Genomic DNA, 18,289 nt, shown 5'->3' with positions numbered 1-18,289 from the left:
TAGCTAGTTAGACTCTGAATCAACCCAAACAAAAATGGGCTATTCCTAGTAATAGGAATTCATCTATGGCAAAGCTGCTAGAAATTAAAAATCAATTAAATAAAGACTGAAAACCCTAAAACAAAAATCACATAAGGCCTTAACAACTTCACGACAATGCAAAACTCTAAATGCACATACATGCTCACTGGTCTAATCACATAATGCAAATGAGTCCAAATTTAACAAATTGTAATGCCCTGATCAGAAACCCAAAAGAAATAAACCTAACATGTTACAAAGTTTACTGAATTTTTTTAAAAAAGTTTAAACAACATCAAAGTAACAATAATGCGGAAGAAATATATACATACACATCAAATACACATAAGCAATTACAAATAAAATTTCAATTCCTCAAGGGTTCCTTCACATTGAGTCGCATTTAATAAAGTTTTATTAATAAGTTTAAGTCTCAATTATAATGTCCATAATCATATAATGAATAAACACATACATAGTCATATAAGAAAATGTATAAGTACAACTAATAATATGAAAGTACATCTAATGAATAACATCCACTGCACATGTCACAGGGTATGTGAAAATAGATACAAGTATATCAATATAAAATACAATATCTCGTAAGATCTCAAAACACATGATACATAGATACATCAAATGAATAGAAGTCTTCAAAATAAGATAAAGAATGATAATGGTACAATTGTATCAAGGAGCATCCAATATCTGTCAATCTGAGGGGGATTCAAATGGTAAGAATACACTACCTCCTAACCGCATGGTCACCTAATCAGGCTCCCACTCCCACCGTACAGGAGAGATAATGTATGATCCATACACAGATAATTGAATTACAAAATAATTTTAGACAAGGAATCTTGATAGCCAAAATTACCTCAAGAGTAACATGAACTACTCAAGAAGAAGAGATAATCAAAATCAAATGGACACTCATCCAATACCAACACCACATACCAAGTCCACATATAAATACCAAGACCAAAAATACAAAACCACCTCAAAATCAATGTTAAGTGTCACAAGCACAATGACCAATAGATAACAACTATCATCAATAAAAGTAAACTACCAATCACTAACTTTGTCAATTAAAACACCACTAATGTATAGCTAATCATTCATTAATAAAAGTCAATTATTAATAATAAATGACATCCAATCAATAAGTAACAACTCAGAATAAAGACACCATCAAAAGTAATATCCAACAAGTACACCACAAGAGGCAAATATAATTTTAAAAAATCCATAAAGGAGACTCAGGCTACATAGTTTGGAGTGTCATCACATGAGCCAACTCTAGAGTTACCTTGGCAGTCTCTCAAGACCCTGGCCCCCTAGTGACTTTATGCGAAACTAGAATACCCTCTCATGATGATGAGAAAACTAATCATACATCTCAAAGTATCATCTTCATCTCATCCTTAGTCTATACAAGTACTCAAGGCATGGATGAAGAAAAATCTCTAACTTATCTTTTTAATGTAGTTCAAGGAAAAGGGCTAGACAAGATATTTTAATTACTATGTTATCACTTGTTACACAACTTACAATGAGTTACCCTAGTAGCCAATTTGGGCCTTGACTCATAGACATGCACCTAGACTACCTTCCCAAAAATTGCAACTCTCAATAGTGTCCCATAACACAGAAGGTCATATTGATCGAATTTAGTTCCTTAACAGGCAACCCAAAAGATAACATTGGTTCTCAAAACCCAAGTTCTCAAAATTGCGCAATAGCATAAAACTCATAAAACATAAATCTTAATTCAAATAATAAAGTTCATCATGACAACTAGTCAAATAAGCATAAAAGAATATTTAAAAACTGCCTCTAGTTCACATACTAGCTTGGCCAACTAAACAATCCACAAAGAAAAACAATCATGAAAATAAACATCACAAGACTATAAATAGAGTATTAGAAAACACATAGTTTTTAGCCATATGATTTCATTCCACCAATTTCTCTTGTTTAGTTTGGGTCATAAGAATGTGTTTAGAAATAAAGTAAGAATATATATGTTAATATAAATTGTTATGTTGATATGCTTATTTAAAATAATAAGTACTTAAATATCCAATCTTTTTGTGCATATAAAATATCATACAATTTTATCATGTTATTAATTTAAATAATCTTAAATCATAAATGATATAATTAATAACATAAATGTACACTATTATATTTAGATATTGATAGTAATTTCAATTTTTAAAATATTAATATGACTTTTATTTAAGCCTAATATTAATATTTATTTTTCCTTTAATTCATAATGCAACTAGAGATAAAATTATAAAATTAATTTAATTATTTATAATTTCTCTCATCAAGTCAAATAGTTATTAACTAAATGATTACAAAGCGAACTCTACCACAACTTCTCTTAAAATATAATAAAATAATAAAATATTTATTTATTAACTTTCTTCTTGCATTAATAAATATTAAATTATTTATATGCAACTAAGAGTTTAATTAGACTTAATGAATCACTAATATTACTAACATTCACTTTAACTAAATGAATAATATTTATTTATTTTTTTTAGAAATTAATAAATAATTCTAAATTTTTATTTTTAATTAACTAATTTATTTTTTCAAATAAGTAAATCTGAAAATTAAATGATATAAAATAAAAATACACATGCAAATAGTATTTTTCATGTCTTTGATCTCTCAAATCATACAACCATACTATACTTGATTTTCTATTTTTAGCATATTTATTTTCACATGCATATAACCTTACTATCTTAGTTTTTATTTTTAACGTGTTTATTTTTGCATGCATGCATAAGTTTAGTTATAACATATTTTCTCATGGTTCTAAAGACAAATTTAAAGTTGAAACCCTAACCATTCAATTTATTATTTTCTTCCAATTTTTTATAATCGAATTTTTTCTATATTAAAAAGGAGTTTAAAAGAATACAGTCATAATAATTTTCTACAGTTTTTCTGTAATTTTCCTAAGTCAAGTTTTCTTTTTTCAAAATCTACAACATAATTCTTTATTCAACAATCAATACAATAAATTAATAAGCAATATGCAAACACCCAAGAAGACACAAAACAGATAGATCTTTTAATAAAATTCTACAATGGGTTTTCAAACCCTACCTCAAAACCACAGCTAAAATCTGAAACAATCTGTGAATGCATGCAAATCCAAACCCTCTAAAACTTTCAACAATTCTTTTTATTCAATTTTCAAATTTTGCTCCCCAAAACCTGTGTATCTAAAAATGAGCTCTAATTTTCTTAATAAAGATTTTTTCTCTCAAATCAAGGCTTTGATCATGTAATCATGTGAAAATTCTTTGTCTTCAATTACTATATTTTAATTTTCATGCACACACTTTATACAATTTAATTAAAATAAAATTTATTAAATTAAAGCTTTGTCTCCCTTATTTAATCATGTGACATTTTTAATATAATATTTATTAATATAATTAATAATATTAGTTAGAGTTTATTAAAAATAAAGCTCCTAAATAAATTATTATTAAATTAAATTAATATAAATATGTCTAAATTATAACTTTAATTAGATCTTTTAAATTTAATTCTTTAATGCACATTTAAGGAACTTTTTAATTATAATATTCTTCTATATTTTATTTTCCTCCACTTATTAATTAGTGTGAGCACTAATTAAAGAAGAGTTTATTATTTAAATTAATAATAATAATCAAAGTTCATTTTTAAAATGCAACTCTAATTTAGTTATTATCAAGAAAATAATTATAATAAAGTAATATTAAATCTTTAATATTTTAATATTTTAATTGTCTCTTTTTTTCTAACTTCTTATATTAGACTTATAAATTAAATCTTTTAAACTGAAATACATATTTAATTAATTAATAATTAATTAAATATCATCATTTCTAATTTCTCTTTAACCAATTTTCTAAATTTAGACTTTTAAATTAGAGCACATATTTAATTAGTTTTTTAATTAATTAAATATTCTCATACTTTAGTATTTTCTTTCTAATCAAATAATATTTAATAATTCTCAATATTATATGATTAGCCCAAATATTATAATTAAATCATTTACCAAATAAATCACATAGCAAAATCCACATAATAGTAACATTACCAAAATAGACCAAAACTCAAAATCAAACAACATAGATAAAGATAAACTCATGGGTTTTAAAGAGGGTGGAAAGTTAGTTATGAGTCCTCCTTGCAAGACAAGTATTTAGGCTATGGCTAGGATTGGACTTGAACATTATCCCCTCATTCTTACCATTTAGTTATTATGATAGGGCACACTCATCTTAGCGATTCAAGAAAGTCAATACCCAGTACCCAAAATCCTGTATAAAAGATGAGCATGTATATATGCACATATATCTAAACTAAACAAAAAATGGCAGGGAGTGGTACATCATGTAGATCGTGACTAGTAGGTGACTATGAATCCCTCCCTTAACCACATCAAACAAAATAAACAAAAAAATAAAACAAACACACATATCATACACATGCAAGTATGGAATAAGTACCATAATAATTATAAGTTAAATATGAAATGTTCAGATAAAAATTATGTATTATTACAAATATGAAGTAATCATCATTAAATCATCATTAATGCGCTAGTAATCATAATCATCAATAAACATGTGAAATATAATCAACTATGTAATTCTTTATTGATATACATATAATACAAGCCATAAAATAATTTCATAATTATAAATCCAATACACTTGAAACTACCACATCCATGAAATAGGCATAAAAGAGTTTAATAAATATAACAGAAAAATAAACTATGGGTGGGCACTACACAAATCACCAGAGGGTTTAATTTAAATATTTAAATAAGATACATCGACCATACATGGATGACATTGGTAAATATGAACAAATGAATCACTAACTCCATGTGCCACTACTAGGGATATAATTTTTACACACTAAAACACATGATCAAGTGCAATTGCATATAATAACATAGCCAAAGCAATAAATGCATTAAATAACTAATTTAACAATTTATTCTATAATACTGAAATAATCTATTTACATCACTCACGTTCACATAAAACATAATGAAATATGAATGAAGTAAATAACCATAGCATAAAATCCATCACATAACAGAATTAGAGATATTTCTAAATACCAGATAACCAAATATCATCATAGATCTACTACCATCTCAAAATGGCATCAACATGTAGATATGATAAACTGAACAAAGTATAACATCTATGATACTAACATCAAAGTATAATATATAACCCTCAGGTCATCTCAAATCAAACATAACAAGAGTATCAAGTATCTCTCGAATCAAAATAAACAAGGTACAGACTACAAACACGAGAGGCACTACATTTTCCACCATAAGTTTTGCATTTTACCCTTTTGTATTATAAGATGTATTAATATCTCAAAATGTTGAGCTGCTACAATAAATGATTTTCTTCTCCAAAAAAATAGATCTTCCTCTATTTCATTAACAAATTTTGTATATTGTTTTTTATTGTTTAATGTATTTTCTAGCTTTTGTTTGCATTTCTACACAAATAAAGGTGGATTGTGGGGTATTGACATATGGCAAAATAGAAGCAATGAAAATATTGGGAGATATAATAGCATGTGTTGTTCTAAAGCTACCACAAGTCTTATCTCAACACTGTAAGAAATGGGCAACACAATTCAAAGAAGAGAATTTAAATAAAGCACTTGAAATACAAGAAAAGTGTAAGGCAATAAAGGAAGAATTGCCAGCACAGGCAGAGGAATATAAATCACTAGAAGATATAATAACAAGTGACATTTTACATCTACAACAAGTTTCAACTTGAAACTATAGGAAATGGACTGAACACAATTTAAAAAAGAAGAAGCAAAAGTTGAAAACAATCAAAGAAATGTTGACCACAACAAATACAATAGATGAAATTAAGTTAGCTGAACCAGGCCTAGAATTTGACAGCTACCCCTACCTGTCACATGGTTATTTCATGGTGGCTAAATTAATATCATACCTTTTATTTTACGTTTTAAGAAAATGGTTGAGTGTCTTTTTTTTTGTTTTAAAGTAATTTAATAGATCATTTTAAGTTTAAATATTTTATATTTTAGAAAATAATAAATATTAATTAATAATATATACAAAATTTCTATGAATAACATATAATTAGTAATTAGTAATCTATACAAAAGTCTCAAATAAAATAAGCAAGTTTCTAATTTCATGTATTATTAAAAAAAGTATAAAAATGCATATCTAATATTGTAAATTATTAAAAACAAATTTTTAAAATTTATTATGTTCTATTTCAACAACTTTCTAAATTAATATAAATATGCAACCATCAAAATACAAAATGAAACATATTGTTAATAGAAAGAAAAACTAGAAACATATAAATATAAAATTATATATATATATATATATATATATATATATATATATATATATATATATATATATATATATAATGAAATCATGTTTTTGGATATTAAATACAATACTAAGTTGCCTATAACAAATATTGATGGTTTAGTAATAAGATTACTTGTCATATTGATGGTTCTCTAAAAATTTAGCATATAAATTCATACATTCTTACAATTTTTTAGCCAATTGTGTACAATTCAAAAGTGCAAAAATGACCAATATGGCCATCAAATTTCCTTTCAATATAATCATCAATATGTTATGTATCATTTCTAGTAAGAGAATTAGTTACAAAAATATGGGGAATTTTGTTATTTGGTAATTAAAAGTATTGAAGGCTAATGAGACTAATTAGGAGACTTGTAGTCCCAAGCTTTATGTTGGGGTGGCTAAGAGCATGTCCCAATACAACTTCTTAGCTTATTTTTGCTAGCAACAATTGCTCATTATTTTGTGGCACAATTTTCAAAGCTAGTGGCTCTAGCTACTGAACACACTAAGGTGGTTCTACAAATAGAAATAAGAAACCCTCAATTTAATGGAGCAGAAAGTGTCACTGGATGTGAAATAATTGATCTAGATTCTAGAGGCATGACAAGAAAGGAAGTAGTCAAACCTACTATAATTATACAATATTTAGTTTATTAAAGTTATCCTTAATTTGTCATGAAATCTTTCAACCTTGCACAACATCTTAATTTTTGAATGAGCTATGTGTTATAACAATGCTCTGAAAGTTTTGCAATTTCACTAGCAATTACGACACTTACTAATTTGCTAGGGGTGGGGTATGATATCCTATCTATGAAGAACTAACAATTTCTCCAACATCTGCTACTTAGACAAAATGCCACGAGTGAGACTATTATGGCTTGGGGTCAAATAAATAAGAACACAGTCACAATCTTATAAGTCCTGAATTTACCATTATAAATTTCATACACAAATGAAACCCCGATAAAAATGGAATTGAATCAAAGCCAGGAAACAATAGAACGAAAGAATTTAAGAGGATTATAGGTAAAGAAGAGAAACATGCTGGTATAGTGAACGAAAATAAGGTAGAATTTTTGTGTTGTGATACAATCATTCTAAACTTCCAAAGCATTGCAAAAGAACTGTTGCAATTCCTATAACCACACAGTAGGCATTTGAAATATGCAGACAAACAAAAATCCATACACAAAAAAAATATGAACTGTTTTGGAAATAGAGTCCAACAGGCAATGGCGGTAGATCGTGATCTCATCCCACTTACTTTTGGTCATGACAACTATGTCTCCCTTGCCTCGTAGGCCACATTTACCCCTTTTCTACCCTGCTACACTAGAGATTTAATTCTGATTGTCACCAAAACAACATTCTACAATTTCCAGCTGATAAATGTGTCATTTGTCTTTCAACATTCCTCTTTGCTTTTGAGTCGCTTGCTTTCAACCAAGTTAACTGGATTCTTATATAAAATGAAGGTGTTTCCTAGAGAAGCAGTTGTAGGAGTATTCTTCTCACAGAATATGAAGCTAAGTATAAAGCCACAGAATACGATTTTCCATAAAATAATAGAATAACTATGCGATTATTTTGCAAGCTAAGTAAAAGACAACAGAATATCATTTTTGAGCATTCCAAAAGAAAGTACAATATTCTGACAAACTGAAAGAAAGGAATTTAAAGTCTCTGTTATTAATAAATTTAGAATGACTTGACTTCAGAGATAATCCAATGAGGGAGAAGGTAATTGTAACATTCATAAGTATGAGGGTGTTTAAAAAATAAATATAGAATGAACGTGTCTTTCAGTAGAGCAAAGTAATCAAATAATTTTTGTTGCTTGTGTTGACATTTTGAGAGCTGTGTTGGGGCAAAATGGAATCCAGTCTTGAAGTCGGTAAGGCTTTTCTCATCATCTCTGTGTTTTTAGCATTTTTTGCACGGGATGTTGTAATGACATTCAAGAGACAAGATAAGTGGATTCAGGGTAGTGCTCTCACTCTCACTGCCTTGACCGTCCAGCTTCTTAGGTATTTTGATGTCCAAAACATCAATCCCTTTGGTAAATCAAAAGAAACAGAGTTGGAAATTCTATTGAACAAGCAACTCTCTGTCAACATCACTTGACTTGTTTTCTGCAGATTTTTGGGATGCATGCTACAAGGTGTGGCCTTTCATGGTTTTGAGGGGAGGTGGTCAAGTATTGCAGTTGTAGCAGTCAATTTGTGTCTACATATGGCTACCGAGGTTTACGTGCTTCATAGCGTTGATGACCCCACCTTCAAAATTGGAGGAAGGACAATGTTTATTTCATCTAGTCTTCTTCTCTTGATGGCACCCATTTCTCTTATAATTTACCTTGGTTTGGCAGTACTAAGCCATAATTTTGTTCATGGCCATCTAATTCTTAGAAATTTTATATTGCTTTTGAAAAGTATAAAATGTGAAATGCTTCATGAAATCTAACATGTTAAACCAAAAGCAATAGATACTCCAACGAACCAGATAACACCATCTAATCACATGCTAAACATCATAATAAGGAAATGCATCAATAAACTAACATCATATAAACATGATATACAAGCATTCCAATGAAAGAATAAATCACAAGAAATAATACTGTGTGACTTGAAGTACCAAGTGAAAATATCCAGCAACAGTCGCACTGGAATAATAAACTGTCTTCATATACCAGTCCCCAACAGTGGTGTAAGTAGCTACACCTCCTAACCCCATCAAACCCGTAGGTTCACTGTCGTTGCGCTAATAGAGATAATGATCCAACCACAAACACACATAAAGAAAATTTTCATGGCTAACACTCTGCAAGATAGTAATGATGACTAAAACTAATATCATGAGATAATGCATAAACTACAAGTTTGAATCAGACACTCAATGGGCTACTATGTAGGGGCTGACATCATGGAGAGCCGCATGCTATCAGATAGCTCACACTTCCCAATGGAAGGAATGAATCAAGAACACTTTTATTATCTTGATTTCATTACCAAACCAATATTTTATTTAGTTATCACTTGATTAAAGCTTCTGCATGCCAACCCTCAGGAACTAGTCATCGGGCTATGCAATCAGAAGCCCCCTCCATATGCTACCCTACCCTACCCATGCTCATCTAATGATGAGTGCCCATAGGCATGTATATTCCCAACCCAACCCCAAATGATCATAACTCCACTAAAGTACAAATGGGAGATCGGGCCTAGTAAGTCACCCGACAATGTACACACACATACACGTTTGTGGTGTACCACCATCACAAAGATCATAACACAAGGATTGGATGAGAACACAAGAAAAATATCACTCAACCAAAACGAAGCTTGGGGGGATGGATCTGGCTGGGAGAATGAATGTGACACACATCCCAATACAACATAAAAGAGAAATAATTTTTTGACTGACATCCAAATAGATGATTTAGGTCCATGACCAACATCATGCCAAGAAAACCTAAGAAAATAGGGCAGCACACAAAATGAGGTAAAAACTTCCAAAATAGTAAAGTTTGAAATTAAAACCCATTTGTTCTTAGGGCACAAAAGCTTCAAAAATCCAATAAAATTTGGGTTTGGACACCGTATGCAAAAATGGCCAGCATAACATTGTGTAACCCCAAACCCTCATCACAAAAATTGGGAAAATATTCATACTCGATCAACCAGGTAGAACCAAAAAATAGAAGCAGAGGGGAACACTAGTTCTTAGCCTCCAAACAAACAGCTACTAGAAACTGAGTTGAAACAAGAAAATAGGAGAGCCCTACCTAATAGCCAAAAGGGCTAAGAAGGAAAATATCCAGGTAAAATAAATAACGCATAGATACAATTGAAAATGACAACAAAGCAAGGTCTCCCCTAGCTGAATCCAACGATTCTGTCCTTGCAAAGATCCCACGCCCACGGCTCTTACAGTGATCAGAATACCTATCCATCAGAAAAAGCTCTCAATTTTTCAAATTGCAAAAGTGACAAGTGAGGAATTAAATTCCTCTTTCAATACTTATTCACTTTTTGAATGAATAATCGATTACGGTAAATAGCCAGTTAGAGTAGCTAGTCTTTAAATTGACCCAAATGAAAACAAACTATTCTTAATAATAGGAATTCATCTATGGAAAGGCTGGCAAAAATCAAAAATCAATTAAATAAAGCCCAAAAACCCTAAAACTAAAATCACATAAGGCCTTAACACCTTCATGACAATGCAAAACTCTAAATTCACAGACACACTCACTGATCTAATCACATAATGAAAATGAGTCTGGATTTAACAAATCACTAGATGGTTTAATTTAAACATTTAAATAAGATATGTGGACCACACAAGGACGACATTGGTATATATGAACAAATGAATCACTAACTCCATGTGCCACTACCAGGGATATAATTCATGCACACTAAAACACATGATCAAGTGCAATTGCATATAATAACATAGTCAAAGTAATAAATGCATTAAATAACTAATTTAACCATTTATTCAATTATACAGAAATAATCCATTTACATCACTCACATTCACATAAAACATAATGAAGAATGAATGAAGTAAATACCCATAGCATAAAATCCATCACATAATAGAATTAGAGATGATGGTGAAACATTCACATGATTCCATTATTGCAATGGATTCTACATTTTCAACAAACAAATATGATCTAAGTAGAACAATGCTAATTTTATTTTTCGATGTTAATTCAAGTATTAGAGTAATGTATCTTAGAAATTAATTTATTATTGACTTATCTATGTGCAGTACGAATTATATACCTTGCTTGTATTTGATGAACAAAAGGCTGGTGTACCTGTTGCATGGGCCATATCCTCAAGAAACAAAGTTGAGGACATAAACAAATGGCTAACTAACATGTATAGAAGAGGAAAAATATATAAAGAGGATTGGCATGTTAATGCATTTATGACAGATGATGCTAGTGCGGAAATTGAGGCAATCAGGTTTTACTATCCTTACTTTATATTTATAAGAATATAATTGCTTAATACCCAGGTTACACAAAGATATGTTTTCTACTTTTCAACATAAAATAGTTTCAATTTAACAATTACTTGATTAGACTTCTACTTATGAACTTTCATAACATGAAACTTGTAGATTATGCTTTGGTTGTCAAGTATTGCTATGCATTTGGCATGTACGCAGAGCATGGTTGAAGAATGTATACAAGTAAGTCAATATTTAATTGCAATTTATGAAAATTTGCATATGTCAACACTATAATGTTGTATTGTGTTATAAAATCCAGATTTGTCAGCAACAAAGATGTCGGGACAAAAATATTTGATAGATTAGGTGATATAATGTATGCAATGAGTGACAATGAAGATGTTACCGCTCACTTGATAAAAGAATTTATGGAGGAATTCAAAGAAGAAAAGAAATTTATTGAGTACTTTCAAAAGATTTGGTGTTATGATGAGAGTCATATTGGTAAGATTATCAAAGTTATGCTTAATATTTTTTTATGTATTTATACAATTTAGGTTAGTCATTTTATATACTAAGATATCATTTTTTTTTTGTATAGAAATGTGGGCAAAAAACTATCGAAGCTTTCCTCATGCAAATCAGGAAACTACTGCTTCAATTGAGCCCTATCACTCCCACATCAAGAGTCACTATTTAAGTGACCTTTCTAAAAAATGCACAAGAAGAATGGATAGGCTCATTCATACACTTCTTCATAGGGTAGAGCCATTCTACAAAAACAAAAGATATTTGCAGCTATCAGGATTTTTAACCAACTTTAAAAAGGAAAGATATTACATAACTTCTTTAGAGAGATAAAAAACAATACTAGATTCAGATTGTTATCCATATGATCTCCTACCAAACACATATAAAGTAAGAGGTCAAAAAAATCTTACAAAATGGTACTTTGTGAGAAAATTTGGGTCAGATTTGCATGTATGTGATTGTGAGTGGGCAAATAAAGGAAACATGTGCAAACATGTGTTGAAGATCATAGATATTCTAAAGAGGAAGACAACAAATGAGCATGATCATGTTGTTGGTAAGTGTCATTTAAGCTTTAGGTTTAGTACATACATACATATGTATGTATATTATTGTTTCCCAATGCTAACTAAATTATTCTTTTTTTCCAAATTGCAGAAGCTTCTACTCCATTGGTTGATGATAATAAAAATGTTAGAGAGAGTTCAAGTCATGGAATTAATGTCATTGGTAATTATGATAAGATATTTATATTTAAATATTCAATTATTTTATGGCTCTTAACAAATTAACTAGTTCATATTTCAAGTGTAAATGATTGTATACATTCAGAAGATCAAGATGTGCTAGAAATTGATGGGGAAGTTCATAAAATTGGTAAGTTTTAAGAATATCATTTTATAATGAAATATATATATATATATATATATATATATATATATATATATATATATATATATATATATATATATATATATATATATATATATATATATATATATATAATGAAATCATATTTTTGGATATTAAATACAATACTAAGTTGCCTATAACAAATATTGATGGTTTAGTAATAAGATTACTTGTCATATTGATGGTTCTCTAAAAATTTAGCATATAAATTCATACATTCTTACAATTTTTTAGCCAATTGTGTACAATTCAAAAGTGCAAAAATGACCAATATGGCCATCAAATTTCCTTTCAATATAATCATCAATATGTTATGTATCATTTCTAGTAAGAGAATTAGTTACAAAAATATGGGGAATTTTGTTATTTGGTAATTAAAAGTATTGAAGGCTAATGAGACTAATTAGGAGACTTGTAGTCCCAAGCTTTATGTTGGGGTGGCTAAGAGCATGTCCCAATACAACTTCTTAGCTTATTTTTGCTAGCAACAATTGCTCATTATTTTGTGGCACAATTTTCAAAGCTAGTGGCTCTAGCTACTGAACACACTAAGGTGGTTCTACAAATAGAAATAAGAAACCCTCAATTTAATGGAGCAGAAAGTGTCACTGGATGTGAAATAATTGATCTAGATTCTAGAGGCATGACAAGAAAGGAAGTAGTCAAACCTACTATAATTATACAATATTTAGTTTATTAAAGTTATCCTTAATTTGTCATGAAATCTTTCAACCTTGCACAACATCTTAATTTTTGAATGAGCTATGTGTTATAACAATGCTCTGAAAGTTTTGCAATTTCACTAGCAATTACGACACTTACTAATTTGCTAGGGGTGGGGTATGATATCCTATCTATGAAGAACTAACAATTTCTCCAACATCTGCTACTTAGACAAAATGCCACGAGTGAGACTATTATGGCTTGGGGTCAAATAAATAAGAACACAGTCACAATCTTATAAGTCCTGAATTTACCATTATAAATTTCATACACAAATGAAACCCCGATAAAAATGGAATTGAATCAAAGCCAGGAAACAATAGAACGAAAGAATTTAAGAGGATTATAGGTAAAGAAGAGAAACATGCTGGTATAGTGAACGAAAATAAGGTAGAATTTTTGTGTTGTGATACAATCATTCTAAACTTCCAAAGCATTGCAAAAGAACTGTTGCAATTCCTATAACCACACAGTAGGCATTTGAAATATGCAGACAAACAAAAATCCATACACAAAAAAAATATGAACTGTTTTGGAAATAGAGTCCAACAGGCAATGGCGGTAGATCGTGATCTCATCCCACTTACTTTTGGTCATGACAACTATGTCTCCCTTGCCTCGTAGGCCACATTTACCCCTTTTCTACCCTGCTACACTAGAGATTTAATTCTGATTGTCACCAAAACAACATTCTACAATTTCCAGCTGATAAATGTGTCATTTGTCTTTCAACATTCCTCTTTGCTTTTGAGTCGCTTGCTTTCAACCAAGTTAACTGGATTCTTATATAAAATGAAGGTGTTTCCTAGAGAAGCAGTTGTAGGAGTATTCTTCTCACAGAATATGAAGCTAAGTATAAAGCCACAGAATACGATTTTCCATAAAATAATAGAATAACTATGCGATTATTTTGCAAGCTAAGTAAAAGACAACAGAATATCATTTTTGAGCATTCCAAAAGAAAGTACAATATTCTGACAAACTGAAAGAAAGGAATTTAAAGTCTCTGTTATTAATAAATTTAGAATGACTTGACTTCAGAGATAATCCAATGAGGGAGAAGGTAATTGTAACATTCATAAGTATGAGGGTGTTTAAAAAATAAATATAGAATGAACGTGTCTTTCAGTAGAGCAAAGTAATCAAATAATTTTTGTTGCTTGTGTTGACATTTTGAGAGCTGTGTTGGGGCAAAATGGAATCCAGTCTTGAAGTCGGTAAGGCTTTTCTCATCATCTCTGTGTTTTTAGCATTTTTTGCACGGGATGTTGTAATGACATTCAAGAGACAAGATAAGTGGATTCAGGGTAGTGCTCTCACTCTCACTGCCTTGACCGTCCAGCTTCTTAGGTATTTTGATGTCCAAAACATCAATCCCTTTGGTAAATCAAAAGAAACAGAGTTGGAAATTCTATTGAACAAGCAACTCTCTGTCAACATCACTTGACTTGTTTTCTGCAGATTTTTGGGATGCATGCTACAAGGTGTGGCCTTTCATGGTTTTGAGGGGAGGTGGTCAAGTATTGCAGTTGTAGCAGTCAATTTGTGTCTACATATGGCTACCGAGGTTTACGTGCTTCATAGCGTTGATGACCCCACCTTCAAAATTGGAGGAAGGACAATGTTTATTTCATCTAGTCTTCTTCTCTTGATGGCACCCATTTCTCTTATAATTTACCTTGGTTTGGCAGTACTAAGCCATAATTTTGTTCATGGCCATCTAATTCTTAGAAATTTTATATTGCTTTTGAAAAGTATAAAATGTGAAATGCTTCATGAAATCTAACATGTTAAACCAAAAGCAATAGATACTCCAACGAACCAGATAACACCATCTAATCACATGCTAAACATCATAATAAGGAAATGCATCAATAAACTAACATCATATAAACATGATATACAAGCATTCCAATGAAAGAATAAATCACAAGAAATAATACTGTGTGACTTGAAGTACCAAGTGAAAATATCCAGCAACAGTCGCACTGGAATAATAAACTGTCTTCATATACCAGTCCCCAACAGTGGTGTAAGTAGCTACACCTCCTAACCCCATCAAACCCGTAGGTTCACTGTCGTTGCGCTAATAGAGATAATGATCCAACCACAAACACACATAAAGAAAATTTTCATGGCTAACACTCTGCAAGATAGTAATGATGACTAAAACTAATATCATGAGATAATGCATAAACTACAAGTTTGAATCAGACACTCAATGGGCTACTATGTAGGGGCTGACATCATGGAGAGCCGCATGCTATCAGATAGCTCACACTTCCCAATGGAAGGAATGAATCAAGAACACTTTTATTATCTTGATTTCATTACCAAACCAATATTTTATTTAGTTATCACTTGATTAAAGCTTCTGCATGCCAACCCTCAGGAACTAGTCATCGGGCTATGCAATCAGAAGCCCCCTCCATATGCTACCCTACCCTACCCATGCTCATCTAATGATGAGTGCCCATAGGCATGTATATTCCCAACCCAACCACAAATGATCATAACTCCACTAAAGTACAAATGGGAGATCGGGCCTAGTAAGTCACCCGACAATGTACACACACATACACGTTTGTGGTGTACCACCATCACAAAGATCATAACACAAGGATTGGATGAGAACACAAGAAAAATATCACTCAACCAAAACGAAGCTTGGGGGGATGGATCTGGCTGGGAGAATGAATGTGACACACATCCCAATACAACATAAAAGAGAAATAATTTTTTGACTGACATCCAAATAGATGATTTAGGTCCATGACCAACATCATGCCAAGAAAACCTAAGAAAATAGGGCAGCACACAAAATGAGGTAAAAACTTCCAAAATAGTAAAGTTTGAAATTAAAACCCATTTGTTCTTAGGGCACAAAAGCTTCAAAAATCCAATAAAATTTGGGTTTGGACACCGTATGCAAAAATGGCCAGCATAACATTGTGTAACCCCAAACCCTCATCACAAAAATTGGGAAAATATTCATACTCGATCAACCAGGTAGAACCAAAAAATAGAAGCAGAGGGGAACACTAGTTCTTAGCCTCCAAACAAACAGCTACTAGAAACTGAGTTGAAACAAGAAAATAGGAGAGCCCTACCTAATAGCCAAAAGGGCTAAGAAGGAAAATATCCAGGTAAAATAAATAACGCATAGATACAATTGAAAATGACAACAAAGCAAGGTCTCCCCTAGCTGAATCCAACGATTCTGTCCTTGCAAAGATCCCACGCCCACGGCTCTTACAGTGATCAGAATACCTATCCATCAGAAAAAGCTCTCAATTTTTCAAATTGCAAAAGTGACAAGTGAGGAATTAAATTCCTCTTTCAATACTTATTCACTTTTTGAATGAATAATCGATTACGGTAAATAGCCAGTTAGAGTAGCTAGTCTTTAAATTGACCCAAATGAAAACAAACTATTCTTAATAATAGGAATTCATCTATGGAAAGGCTGGCAAAAATCAAAAATCAATTAAATAAAGCCCAAAAACCCTAAAACTAAAATCACATAAGGCCTTAACACCTTCATGACAATGCAAAACTCTAAATTCACAGACACACTCACTGATCTAATCACATAATGAAAATGAGTCTGGATTTAACAAATCACTAGATGGTTTAATTTAAACATTTAAATAAGATATGTGGACCACACAAGGACGACATTGGTATATATGAACAAATGAATCACTAACTCCATGTGCCACTACCAGGGATATAATTCATGCACACTAAAACACATGATCAAGTGCAATTGCATATAATAACATAGTCAAAGTAATAAATGCATTAAATAACTAATTTAACCATTTATTCAATTATACAGAAATAATCCATTTACATCACTCACATTCACATAAAACATAATGAAGAATGAATGAAGTAAATACCCATAGCATAAAATCCATCACATAATAGAATTAGAGATGATGGTGAAACATTCACATGATTCCATTATTGCAATGGATTCTACATTTTCAACAAACAAATATGATCTAAGTAGAACAATGCTAATTTTATTTTTCGATGTTAATTCAAGTATTAGAGTAATGTATCTTAGAAATTAATTTATTATTGACTTATCTATGTGCAGTACGAATTATATACCTTGCTTGTATTTGATGAACAAAAGGCTGGTGTACCTGTTGCATGGGCCATATCCTCAAGAAACAAAGTTGAGGACATAAACAAATGGCTAACTAACATGTATAGAAGAGGAAAAATATATAAAGAGGATTGGCATGTTAATGCATTTATGACAGATGATGCTAGTGCGGAAATTGAGGCAATCAGGTTTTACTATCCTTACTTTATATTTATAAGAATATAATTGCTTAATACCCAGGTTACACAAAGATATGTTTTCTACTTTTCAACATAAAATAGTTTCAATTTAACAATTACTTGATTAGACTTCTACTTATGAACTTTCATAACATGAAACTTGTAGATTATGCTTTGGTTGTCAAGTATTGCTATGCATTTGGCATGTACGCAGAGCATGGTTGAAGAATGTATACAAGTAAGTCAATATTTAATTGCAATTTATGAAAATTTGCATATGTCAACACTATAATGTTGTATTGTGTTATAAAATCCAAATTTGTCAGCAACAAAGATGTCGGGACAAAAATATTTGATAGATTAGGTGATATAATGTATGCA

The 18,289-nt window shown here is 30.7% G+C and overlaps 2 long non-coding RNA genes across 2 annotated transcripts; both read left to right on the top strand.

Annotated features, from left to right (window-relative positions):
- Nucleotides 1-8,193: 8,193 nt before the first annotated feature.
- On the top strand, nt 8,194-8,859 carry LOC149541463 (uncharacterized). The gene is made up of 2 exons (XR_016355133.1): nt 8,194-8,363; nt 8,608-8,859. It is a non-coding gene; the product is annotated as an uncharacterized LOC149541463 (long non-coding RNA).
- Nucleotides 8,860-14,656: 5,797 nt separating this feature from the next.
- Nucleotides 14,657-15,322, top strand: LOC149541462 (uncharacterized). The gene is made up of 2 exons (XR_016355132.1): nt 14,657-14,826; nt 15,071-15,322. It is a non-coding gene; the product is annotated as an uncharacterized LOC149541462 (long non-coding RNA).
- Nucleotides 15,323-18,289: the final 2,967 nt, after the last annotated feature.

The sequence above is a fragment of the Cupressus sempervirens genome, chromosome 8, assembly GCF_028749045.1.
Source record: "Cupressus sempervirens isolate cs-2001-9-10 chromosome 8, ASM2874904v1, whole genome shotgun sequence".
Classification (NCBI taxonomy): domain Eukaryota; kingdom Viridiplantae; phylum Streptophyta; class Pinopsida; order Cupressales; family Cupressaceae; genus Cupressus; species Cupressus sempervirens.
Note: the sequence above shows the minus strand (reverse complement) of the source record. Positions and strands in the feature narration are given on the sequence as shown.